General features: G+C 45.7%; 1 protein-coding gene across 2 annotated transcripts in view; it reads left to right on the top strand.

Moving 5' to 3' along the window:
• The first annotated feature begins 8,889 nt into the window (after nt 1-8,889).
• HERC3 (HECT and RLD domain containing E3 ubiquitin protein ligase 3) overlaps nt 8,890-12,217 on the top strand; it is a 111,837-nt gene continuing 108,509 nt past the window's right edge. For both annotated transcript variants that reach the window (XM_084626355.1, XM_084626356.1), the window contains exon 1: nt 8,890-9,207. The gene's annotated coding sequence lies outside the window, so the exon portion shown is untranslated. The remainder of the gene's footprint in view (nt 9,208-12,217) is intronic.

A 12,217-nucleotide genomic window follows, 5' to 3' on the forward strand; every position in this document is an offset into this window, starting at 1 on the left:
AGTTAATAGTGCTACCCTGATTTACACCAGCTGAGGATCTGGTAATCAAATGTCATGCTTCTGGGTGCAAGCTGATCATCACAGTAGTCAGGAAGAGACTTACCCTAGATACAGCATTGAATAATTACCCATATAGTTATCAAGCTACCAGGAACAGCATTTTGGTTAGGTTTGTGTGTATTTTTACTTTGCTTTGGCCTGCCTCTAAAGAATTTAGGCATTGGCTACTGGTGAAGGAGAGACAGAAGATTTAATGACCTGATGTGGGTATGACATCTCCAATGTTGCTAAGTAATAATGACCAAGCACAGGCCAATGCTATATTTGCATGAAAATACAGCCTGCAACTATGAATTCCTGGGTCAAGAGATATGATACTCTACATCACCATGGAGACAACATGAGCTGAAAGGTAAAAAAATAAAATAGAAAACGGTAACATTCCACAAACTATGGAAGGTCAGCTTCTTAACTGTGCCAAATAAACCATGGGAGCAGAGGGAAGAGCACAAAAGATGTTTGTGGCTCCTTGATGCTGGGGCAGGATCTGCCCTTGCCAAGTCCCTAATGTGGTTTAGAGCAGCTCCAGACAATTATTTTCCACCAGTTCCTTTCAAAAACATCATTCCCTCAAAATATGAACAGTACCTGCTTGCCTCCTTAAATCAGAAGTCTCCAACAGCTCTCCCATAACAGTTCTTAATGGATTAGAAATCACGTCTGATTGTCCACATGTGCTGACAACTATGGTTGGTTGCACCCACAGTGAGGTCAGCGCTTGATCAGCTATGACTCAAGCTGGTGTTCTGTATGGTAGGAGAAAGATCCATCCATAGAGGGTTTCCCTCTGCAAGGATCTCAGCAGGATGGTCTGGCCGAAAGTACCCCGGCTCTGGAGTATCTGTAATCATACTCTCACATGCAATCTGTCTCTTTTCCCCTCCAGGCTGGAAAATATGTGGCCAGACTTTAATTGACTCACATGGATAAGAACAAAGAGAACTGAAATGGTATTTAAAGAGAACTGTGGTCTAGGATTTGGAGCTTAGGAATGGAAGCTGAAAACAGCAGCATTCTAAACCTGGAGCTGCCACAGGTTCACCATATGCCTCTCAGAGTCAGTTTGCATCTTGAGAAACTGGTAGCCAGTTGAAATGAAGCCTCTTACAGCTTACATCGTTGATAGCTGTCCCACTGCTGAAGGAGCATATTTCCTCTATAACAGTGGTTCTCAACTGCGGTCCACCGCTTGTTCAGGGAAAGCACCGGTGCGCCGGGCCGGTTTGTTTACCTGCCACGTCCGCAGGTTTGGCGGATCGTGGCTCTCACTGGTCGCAGTTCGCCGCTCCAGGCCAATGGGGGCTGCACGAAGGGCGGCCAGCACATCCCTCGGCCCGCACCGCTTCCTGCAGCCCCCATTGGCCTGGAGTGGTGAACCGCGGCCAGTGGGAGCCATGATCGGCCGAACCTGCGGACGCGGCAGGTAAACAAACTGGCCTGGCACACCAGGGGCTTTCCCTGAACAAATGGTGGTGGACCACAGTTGAGAAGCACTGCTCTATAATAACTCCTAATTCCCAGGGGGATTTAGAGGGTTATTTTAGTACCTATTTGTGAAGTGTTTTGAAGAGGAGTAGCGCTAGTCAAATGCATAAGTATTATTATGATACTAAACTGGGAGGAGTGGTAGATACGCTGGAGGGGAGGGATAGGATACAGAAGGACCTAGACCAATTGGAAGATTGGGCCAAAAGGAATCTGATGAGGTTCAATAAGGATAAGTGCAGGGTCCTGCACTTAGGACGGAAGAACCCAATGCACAGCTACAGACTAGGGACCGAATGGCTAGGCAGCAGTTCTGCAGAAAAGGACCTAGGGGTGACAGTGGACGAGAAGCTGGATATGAGTCAGCAGTGTGCCCTTGTTGCCAAGAAGGCCAATGGCATTTTGGGATGTATAAGTAGGGGCATAGCGAGCAGATCGAGGGACGTGATCGTTCCCCTCTATTCGACATTGGTGAGGCCTCATCTGGAGTACTGTGTCCAGTTTTGGGCCCCACACTTCAAGAAGGATGTGGATAAATTGGAGAGAGTCCAGCGAAGGGCAACAAAAATGATTAGGGGACTGGAACACATGAGTTATGAGGAGAGGCTGAGGGAGCTGGGATTGTTTAGCCTGCAGAAGAGAAGAATGAGGGGGGATTTGATAGCTGCTTTCAACTACCTGAAAGGGGGTTCCAAAGAGGATGGCTCTAGACTGTTCTCAATGGTAGCAGATGACAGAACGAGGAGTAATGGTCTCAAGTTGCAGTGGGGGAGGTTTAGATTGGATATTAGGAAAAACTTTTTCACTAAGAGGGTGGTGAAACACTGGAATGCGTTACCTAGGGAGGTGGTAGAATCTCCTTCCTTAGAGGTTTTTAAGGTCAGGCTTGACAAAGCCCTGGCTGGGATGATTTAACTGGGAATTGGTCCTGCTTTGAGCAGGGGGTTGGACTAGATGACCTTCTGGGGTCCCTTCCAACCCTGATATTCTATGATTCTATGATTCTATGATTATGATCACCAGATAAGTCACAGTTAAAAATTCATACCATGCACAAAGATGGAAGAAGTGCAATCAACACTGGACTCTGAAACACACACTGAAGTTAAGTTTCAGAGGGGTAGCCATGTTAGTCTGTTTCAGCAAGAACAACAAAGAGTCTTGTGGCACCTTAAAGACTAACAAATTTATTAGCGTATAATAATACTTCACACCCATCTCTGTACGTATATATTTATTCACCTGCCAAACTCCAGTTTAAACTTCTACATCTGAAGAAGTGGGCTAAAGCCCACAAAAGCTTATGCTCTAATAAATTTGTTACACTGAAGATAGATACCTATCGGAAGGAGCTTTACAGAATAGATGAATGCTGCTACCTCATCGTCTTTCTTGAGCCTAAATTGCATTTGGAACAGCAACCCCACCTTGGGATGTGTTGGACAATGTCAAGTTCCTGCTCTTGCGTTGTGGATTCAACTCCAGACCTCTTAAAAACAGGCCAAGGTAACTAGCTTTGCTGGGCCAGCATTCCATCCACAGAGCTAGTTGGCTGCAGTGAGGAATGCATTGTCTTAAGTCAGTGGTTCCCAAACTGGGGTTCATGAACCTCTGGGGGTTCATGAAATGTTACAGGGGGTTCTTGGGGAAAAATTCCCTAATGGCAAACAGAGCTGTCCCTAGGGATCCCAGGCAGCACAGGGCCAGCAGCGCAGAGCCCCTGGACTTCCAAGAGCTAAGCAGATCAAAGCAAGCATATCTATCACACTGAGGAGATTTAAACTTCAAGACTCCTTATAAGAAATGGAAAGGGAGGTGGATATTTTTTGCTGTTTTTAAAATTAAATAGGCTGCTAGTATTGTTTTTAAAATTATGATGAAAAACAAGTTTAAGCTTTGTTGTACCGTGCGTCGTTTGCCCGGACTGCTCAAGACCTGAACGCTCGTGTAGGAGGAACTCTGAGTTGGCTTCTTAAATACCTTCATGCTGCTTCACATCTGATACTCCTTGATGAAGGGTTCATGAGACTTGACATTTTTGTGAAAGGGGTTCACAGGTTGCTAAAGTTTGGGAACCACTGTTGTCAATGTTCCCTCCCCACTCTGAATCTAGGGTACAGATGTGGGGACCCGCATGAAAGACCCCCTAAGCTTATTTCTACCAGCTTAGGTTAAAAACTTCCCCAAGGCACAAATCCTTCCTTATCCTTGGATGGGTACTGCTGCCACCACCAAGTGAGTTAGACAAAGATTCAGGAAAAGGACCATTTGGAGTTCCTGTTCCTAAAATATCCCCCCAAGCCCCCTCACCCCCTTTCCTGGGGAGGCTTGAGAATAATATACCAACCAAATAGGTAAACCAGATTCTTAAAAAACAGAACTTTATTATAAAGAAAAAAAAGTAAAAGAAGCACCTCTGTAAAATCAGGATGGAAGGTAACTTTACAGGGTAATCAGATTCAAAACATAGAGGATTCCCCTCTAGACAAAACTTTAAAGTTACAAAAAACAGAGACATAGGGAAAACTCTAAGCATAGGGAAAATTCACAAGGTAAAAACAAACGATAATCTAATGCACTTTGCCTTATTTACTTACTCTTTTTGCAATACTGAGACTCATTTTAGGAAGATTTTAGGAGAAGGAGTTTTCTGACCTGATGCTTCTCTACTTCCCCAGAGAACACACAACAAAGAGCACAAACAAAGCCTTCCCACGCCCAGATTTGAAAGTTTCTTCTTTCCCCATTGGTCCTTTTCGTCAGGTACCAACCAGGTTATTTGAGCTTCTTAACCCCTTACAGGTAAGGAGGAATTCTAGGCTAGCCTTAGCTGTATGTTTATGACTACTGTCTTAAGCTGATGGCTGTGTCAAGTATCCCTCCCCTCAGCTTGTATGAAAACCAAGCTGTCTAAAAAGCGTTGCACACTTACATTGAAAAGCATCACGGTAATGTTTTATCATCCGTGTTCATAATAGCTGCATGATCTCTTCAGAAGTGAGATAGTCAGAGAGCTCTGCCAATTATATTTCATAGGTAGGGAAACACGCACATCTTGTTGAAGACAATAATCTCTGAGTCAAGGTCTGGTTCCTCTGTAATGACCACCATTGCTGGAATCCAATATATGTAGATTGATTTTTCAGAATTACATGTGGAACTATAAAAAAGAGTCAAACATTTCACAGCATGTACTGCTCTTCACTCAAGTGGGGCTATAATAAACTATTAAGGACCATATTGTTAATGGTATTTAGACACCTAATATACAGATAGGTGCCTAGTGGGATTTTAAAAATGCCTAGGTGCCTAATGCCTATTGATTTTTGCACCTTTAGGTGCCTAAATACCTTTAAAAATAACGAAAGCACTACAAAATTGAGTGTAGACCAGGCCTGGATTTTGTGTTGTAGAAAATGTATACACATGCCAGGATATCTCATTGTCGAGTAATTGCATAGGAATGTCAAAGAGAAGGTGAGTGAGTGTCAAAACTCACCAGCCTGTCAGATGCAGACTGAAAAACCAGAGCAAGAAAGTCTGCAGCACATGAGAACCTGAGCTCAGGATGCAAGAAATATATGAACATAACAGTAAAAAGAATAGCAGGGGGAAGAGAGATTATTTTATTTATTATTTTAGTTATTGGTACTGCAGTAGCTTTGAAGGATCTCCATCGACCTGACACCTAGCTAATTAAAAACATACTTTAAAAATAGTTTCAGGTGTCACATTTGCCTTGCGTTCCTCTCACAAATGTTGTGGTTTTATAATCACATTTCCCTATACTTCTCATGGTTTCCTTCTCCTCTTATAGCTCCGTCAACGACCCATGCAAACAACAGAGGAAATTAACAGTATATGGGAGAAAACACAGAAAGTGACTAAACACAAAGTGCTTCCAAATCACAAAGTAAACAAAGCAATAAATAAAATAAAAAGAGAAGTATATTTTTCCTCTAATCCCTTATTTATAGTAATCTAGAGGCAACTTGTAAAAACAGTACACGAAACATTTTCAGTCAGAAGTGTAATTTTTAAGTGGATGGTCTTTTAAGCAAAATAAATGTGCTAAATGCAACATATAAGGGTGGACTGAACTCCATCAGTGTAGAACCCTGGAAACTGCAAGGGAAAGAAAGACTGTAGATATTGGGCCTCATTTCCAAAAGGACCCTCCTTTTGTGCCCATGCAAAAGTGTGTGTCACTGTTCAAACACTAACATAGGATACCTTAAGTGGCACTGAAGCAGTGTTGGTCCTCTGCACAGGGGTGATTTTAATACTGGGAGCCTGACTTGAAAAAAGACTATGGAACCTGGCCTATGAAGTATAGACTCCTTCACCTACCACTGAAATGCAGGTAGCCTTTGGGAGGAACGCAGAAGCTTTTAGACAGCCCAAAGCAATATTGCACAACAATTTAAAATCAGAAAATGAGTCACCAGTAGTTATAGCTGTGTTCTCACTTGAAACCCCCCTCCCCGAATTTATAATTTGGCTGAAACTCGGTAAAAAAAAAATCGGAGCTTTAGGGCAAATATTTTTTTTACCAAATGTCTCCAAAAACTCCAAAAATTAAAAGATAAAAATGGGGAATAATCACTTTGACGTGATGTGGTTATAAAAGAAGGGATCTTTCATGCTCATACAACCACAACTAATATTTTGACAGAAACAGAGAAAAGGTGAACCTCACTTGAATAAAATATCTTTACAGATAAAGGCCCCAATTCTGCAAAAATGTATGCACATGCTTAACTTTGCACATCTCAGTAATCTCAGTGCTTTAAATACAATTACGGATGTGCTTAAAGTTAAACATGAGCTATATGCAGGATTGGGTGTGATTGCTAACAGGGTGACATTTTTCAAACATACTCAGTTTTGAAGTCAATGGGAGTTTTACTACTGATTACAATGGGAGCTGAAGTAGGCCTGCACTGATGATTTTGGAGACCCCCATCCTATGTCTTCAATAGTCTCCTTCACTTCTGTGGACTGGGAGGACCTTACATGAGCAGATATCCCTAGAGGGCACAAAAGACAGGGAGGGAGTGCTGCTTAGAGCATAAGAATGGCCACGCTGGGTCAGACCAAAGGTCCATCTAGCCCAGTATCCTGTCTTCCGACAGTGGCCAATGCCAGGTGCCCCAGAAGGAATGAACAGAACAGGTAATCATCAAGTGATCCATCCCCTGCTGCCCATTCCCAGCTCCTGGCAAACAGAGGCTAGGGACACCATCCCTGCCCATCCTGGCTAATAGCCATTGATGGACCTATCCTCCAGGACTTTTATCTAGTTCTTTTTGAACGCTGTTATAGTCTTGGCCTTCACAAAATTATCTGGCAAGGAGTTCCACAGGTTGACTGTGTGTTGGGTGAAAAAATACTTCCTTTTATTTGTTTTAAACCTGCTGCCTATTAATTTCATCTGGTGACCCCTACTTCTTGTGTTATGAGGAGTCAATAAATAACACTTCCTTATTTACTTTCTCCACACCAGTCATGCTTTTATAGATCTCTATCATATCCCCCCTCAGTCATCTCTTTTCCAAGCTGAAAAGTCCCAGCTGTTCCATACCCCTAATAATTTTTGTTGCCCTTTTCTGAACCTTTTCCAATTCTATTGTATCATCCCCCTTCTTTCAGAGTAACAGCCGTGTTAGTCTGTATTCGCAAAAAGAAAAGGAGTACTTGTGGCACCTTAGAGACTAACCAATTTATTTGAGCATGAGCTTTCGTGAGCTACCCACCACCTGAGTTCCACGGGGCTCTGCCAGGTTTATGGGGGAGGGAGGGATGGAGTCACTGTCTTTCATCCCTTTCTCAGCAGAGGAGATGTAAGCAGCAGAGCTCCATGCCAGAATTATTGCTGCTTCAAGGAAATGCCATGGTTTGGGTGGCCTCTTCACCCTCACTCACTCCCCTTCTATCCAGGGGGCAATCTGAAGTAAACTCTTTGAGATGAAACAGCTGGAGATTTCTTGTCCCTCCGGTTTCTTTTGGGGTGCACGCCAGGACAATTTTGCTCTGGCAGCAGCAGGTACATTTAGAGACAGAGATCTTCCCCAGTGCATTTGTAAAACGCCTCCTTCAAGAGCTCATGAAAACCTGCCTGTCACCATCAGAAATTTTACTTTCAAGAAATTAAAAGCTCTATGTAGTGTGTTGTGCAAGGCACTGCCTGCCTGCGCCATATCCACAGCACTTGCGCATGGGGGTGGACAGTCCCCATGTTCGCCGAGCTGTATGAAATCATGTGAAACCTCTGGTTGAAACAAGCAACCTTTTGTGATTATTATGCAAATAATGAGGCTCCCAAGTCTGATTCACCCCATGTGATCCTTACACATGAGCCTTTGCAAAAATACCAAACTGACTGGTGCCATGGGGCATCCTAATTCAGCGAACTCGTTTTTTATCGGATATACATGTAGTTACCCAGACCTCTCTCTTGAATAGGGGCTCATTCAGTGAGCACCATTCCTGTCCTCTGTATGAGGCAGGGGTCCTGGGGAAAGAAACAGTACATGATCATAGAGAGATACGCCGGGTGAGGTAGTATCTTTTATTGGACCAAGAACAGCTCTGGGTGGCTCGAAAATTTGTCGCTGGACAGTAGTTGGTCCAATAAATTACCTCACTCTGTCTAATATCTTGGACCCAACACACCTACACCGGGTAGTGCATGATCGTTTAATTACTGATGGTATCACAAGGCATGTGCAGAAGGAGGGTGAATTTAGGTTGCACAGGCAACCGTAATGCTGGCCTTTCCTAACCGTAGAGTGCTTGACTTTGTCACCTTAGTCTTTTCACATATTTAATGGGAAAGATATAATATTTATCACATGATTTCTCACTTTATCCCTGCGATATCAGCTCTATATATATAGCCTCTCTCTCTCTCTCTCGTTCCGTCTCCTGAGTGAACCCCAAACACTCCCATTTTGAAACCATAAGGCTGGCTGTCTTCCTAGCACTGCCTTCCTTTGATTTCACCCATTTAAAAGCCCAGGAGCAGATGCTCGGGTTCGGACCGTTTTCTGTGTAGCTCCTCCCCACTTCCACGTGGAGCAGCGGCCCCAGCCTCGTCCCGCAGCCAGTGCAAGTGATGTAACTACGTGCCCCTTGGACACGCCACTTCTGCCAGGCTGAACAAATCGCTGCGCAGTCCCGTCCTCCTCCCTCCCCTGCCAACCCAGGCCTTAGCCCCACCCTCCCTGATCCCTTCTAGGACATGGCGATTGGTGCAGCCAGGAGAGTGGATGGGGCCCGCATTGGACGCCTCGCCGCGTCAGTCACCGATGTCGGCCGGGCTGCTTCCTTGCTCGGGCTAGGGGAAAACTTCCTTATTATTGTGCTCGCGAGTGACCCGCAGGGTTCAGCCGCGGCCCGAGCCAGAGGTGTCGCCGCCGCTGCAAGGAACGCGGGGAGCAGCCGCCGCTGGAAGGAACGCGGGGAGCAGCTGCCGCCGCCGCTGGAAGGAACGCGGGGAGCAGCTGCCGCCGCCGCTGCAAGGAACGCGGGGAGCAGCTGCCGCCGCCGCTGCAAGGAACGCGGGGAGCAGCTGCCGCCGCCGCTGCAAGGAACGCGGGGAGCAGCTGCCGCCGCCGCTGCAAGGAACGCGGGGAGCAGCTGCCGCCGCCGCCGCTGGAGGTGAGTAGCGTTGTCTGGCTCGCTCGCTCACACTGCAGCCGGGTAGCCCTCCATGGCTGTGACCCCAGCTTGCTGCCGATTTCAGATCCCCCCCCCCCCGGCAGGCATTTTTGCCATGGGGTGGGTGGAAGGAGGCAGAGCCGCCGCGTTCAGCTTTCCGGGGGTGGGCAGGGTTGTGAAGCTGTAACCAAGTCAGCCCCGTGAAGCCCTTTCCCCCAAACGCGCTCTCCTCCTCGGGGATTGCCTGTGTCGACAGTGGATGGGGCTGCTGGGAGGGAGATTATTGCTGGCGTTTATTAGCCCGAGGTACAAGCAGGTCTGCCTGACTTTCCCCCTCCCCCTTTCACGTTTCTGTGCATAAGGCGAAAAGGGCCAGAAAAAAACAGACAAACCCTCACACAGTTCAGTAGAGGCTGGGCTGTGCAAGGGACTAAATTACCCGCTCATTTTTTAGCGAGATAACAGGGATTTGCGAGCTATGTACTCAGCTGCCGAGCGAGGAGAGCAAGCAAAGATCATACTGCATGTAATCCAGGGTAGGCGGCTTCTTGCAAGCTGCTCTGTCGCTTCTTTGCAGCCTACCAGGGTTAGCAGCATTAGCATCCAGGCTTTTCTGGGGAGATAGGGAGTGTGCATTTAAAGGACTTGTCTGGGTGGTGTGGGGTTTTCATGGCTTTCCTGGAATTGTGGTTTCTCTCACAACTCAGCTGATACACACAGCACAGTTGGTAAGAAAGATTGATCGCTTTTATTAGTGAGGCACTGCTTTGCTGCAGAATTTGTCAAGATCCAAATGATGTGCCCTGGATTTTATTTAGGGCAGATCTTATTTATCTACCTTGTGCCTGATACCTCCAGGAATGTATTTAGAGGGATGTTGCTTAGTTCTGCAGTTAAGTCTTTATCCTTTTATCCATTTCAGCATCTTATTCTCTCCCTGTCTGGCCCTCAGTAGGGGGCAGAGACCAATGCTTAGTTTCATTTTGGCCTGATATTTTCAGAAATGCTGCGCAACCCCCGACTCTCCGCCTCAGGAGCTCAGCGGCAGCATCTTTGAAAAGCAGACCACGTGTTCCATCAGAGACTGCTGCTTACATACCTTTGTGTGAGTGTGTGCACGCGTGTGCAAGCATCATCCACAAACTCCCCCTGGGCTCTGAGGACAATGAGGTCAAAGATGAACTGGCTTATGCTAACAGTGAGCGGGTCTTGGTGGTGACTTAGATATTTGGGTATCGTATAGGAATTACAGTATAGTAAAGTTAATACACTAGCCCACCTATATGTTGATAGAGGAGTGGCTTTAATAAGAGGGTTTTTATATGCGGTTGCAAAAGTCTTAGGGACTATAAACGGATGTTATGAGGTGTAGCTCTACAAAGGAGTACACTGTACTTCTGCGCACCTTAGTGGCATGTGTCTGTATATATGCTAAGAGATTAAATTGTAATATATGAAAAATTCATTCATCTAAAAAACCTTAAATCACTATTAGCAGTTTAATGGTCTAGCCTGTACTGTACTGTTAAAGGTACTCTAGAAAATTGCACAGGCAAGTATCCTGCAAGCCGTTTTTACGCATGTATAACTTTAGTCATGCGAGTAGTACCACTGACTTCAATGGGACTACTCTCTTGAGTAATGCTATGTGTTTGGCAAGATTGGGTCCTAATTCAGTGTCCGTTTGCATATGGTTTATTTTTAAGAACAAAAATTGGCTTCCGTCCACATAAGGCAGGGCAGATGTCCCAGAAAAATAGATTCTCAGGGTCTTTTAAATGCATTGTAGGCAATTTATTTATGGCTGTGTCACCCAGACAAAGAAGCACCCTCTAAAAGTCTAAAGCATATAGCTAGTGAATTCTCTCTGGGGTTCTTAATGACTAAAATAATCAGCTGAATTAGCATTTTGCTTTCAAAAGCATTTTCCCCGTCCTAGTGATCATGTGGCCCGTGGGCCGTAGTTTGCCCACCTCTGCCCTAACTACATCGACCTAAGCACTGTGCCTCTCGTAGAGGTGGAGTTATTAAATTGATGTAGTGGGCGACTTACGTTGGCTGGAGCACCATTGTAGTGTAGACACTTACAGAGTTAGGTTGACATAAGCTGCCTTATGTCAACCTAAAACTGTATGTAGACCAGGCCTAAATCTTGAATACTGGGTGTCAGAGTATGAGTAGGCAGTAAAACACTTCCAGGGAAACAGATTCCCTTTGGCAATCTCATACCTATGGCCAGAATGCCTTGTGTTATTGTATGTTGATTCCCCCGCAGTAATCCAGCCCTTTATGTGTTTAAGAGTGGGGGCTGAGTGGGGGGAGCACTCTGCCTCCTGTAGACTCTTGAGCATCCGTGCGTGTGAAATTTCAAATGGTGTGTGTCACTCTTTTAATTTTGGGGATCCCAATTTGTTGCACTCAGGCCGTGTCTATGCTACCACTCATGTCACTCACGGGTGTGAAAAAAAACACATGAGCTTCTCCCGCTGACGTAGCTACTACCCCTTGTAGAGGTGGTTTCATTATATCGATGGGAGAGCTCTCTCCCGCTGGCATAGAGCAGCTACACGAGCGATCTTACAGCCACACAGCTGCATCGGGTCAGCTGTGCCTCTGTAGGCTCGCTAGTGGAGACATGATCTCAGACTAGTAGATAAGGGCATCATCCTGGAGGGTGCTAAGTGCTGGGGAAGAGTTCTGAGCATCCTCTGCTTTCGTTGAAGAGCAGGAATTGAGGGTGCTCAGTGGCCTTTAAGAAACATTTGGTACATTGCAGGATCTTGTCCAGGCATCGTGTGCTGAATGCCGTCTCCAAGAAATGAGACGGAAATCGATGATGACAATACTTTCAAGATGTGCCCATGTAACTGACATGATGCTTTTGTCATCTTGTCCCTCCCCTTGTGCCCCTGGTGTCCGCTTATGATCCTCACTTGTTGTGTTGAATTTAGATTGTGTGCTCCTTGGGGCCAAGGGCACGTGTCTGCCTTTGAAAATGACAGCGCTAACT

This window comes from Lepidochelys olivacea (assembly GCF_965140295.1).
Source record: "Lepidochelys olivacea isolate rLepOli2 genome assembly, chromosome: 4".
Classification (NCBI taxonomy): domain Eukaryota; kingdom Metazoa; phylum Chordata; order Testudines; family Cheloniidae; genus Lepidochelys; species Lepidochelys olivacea.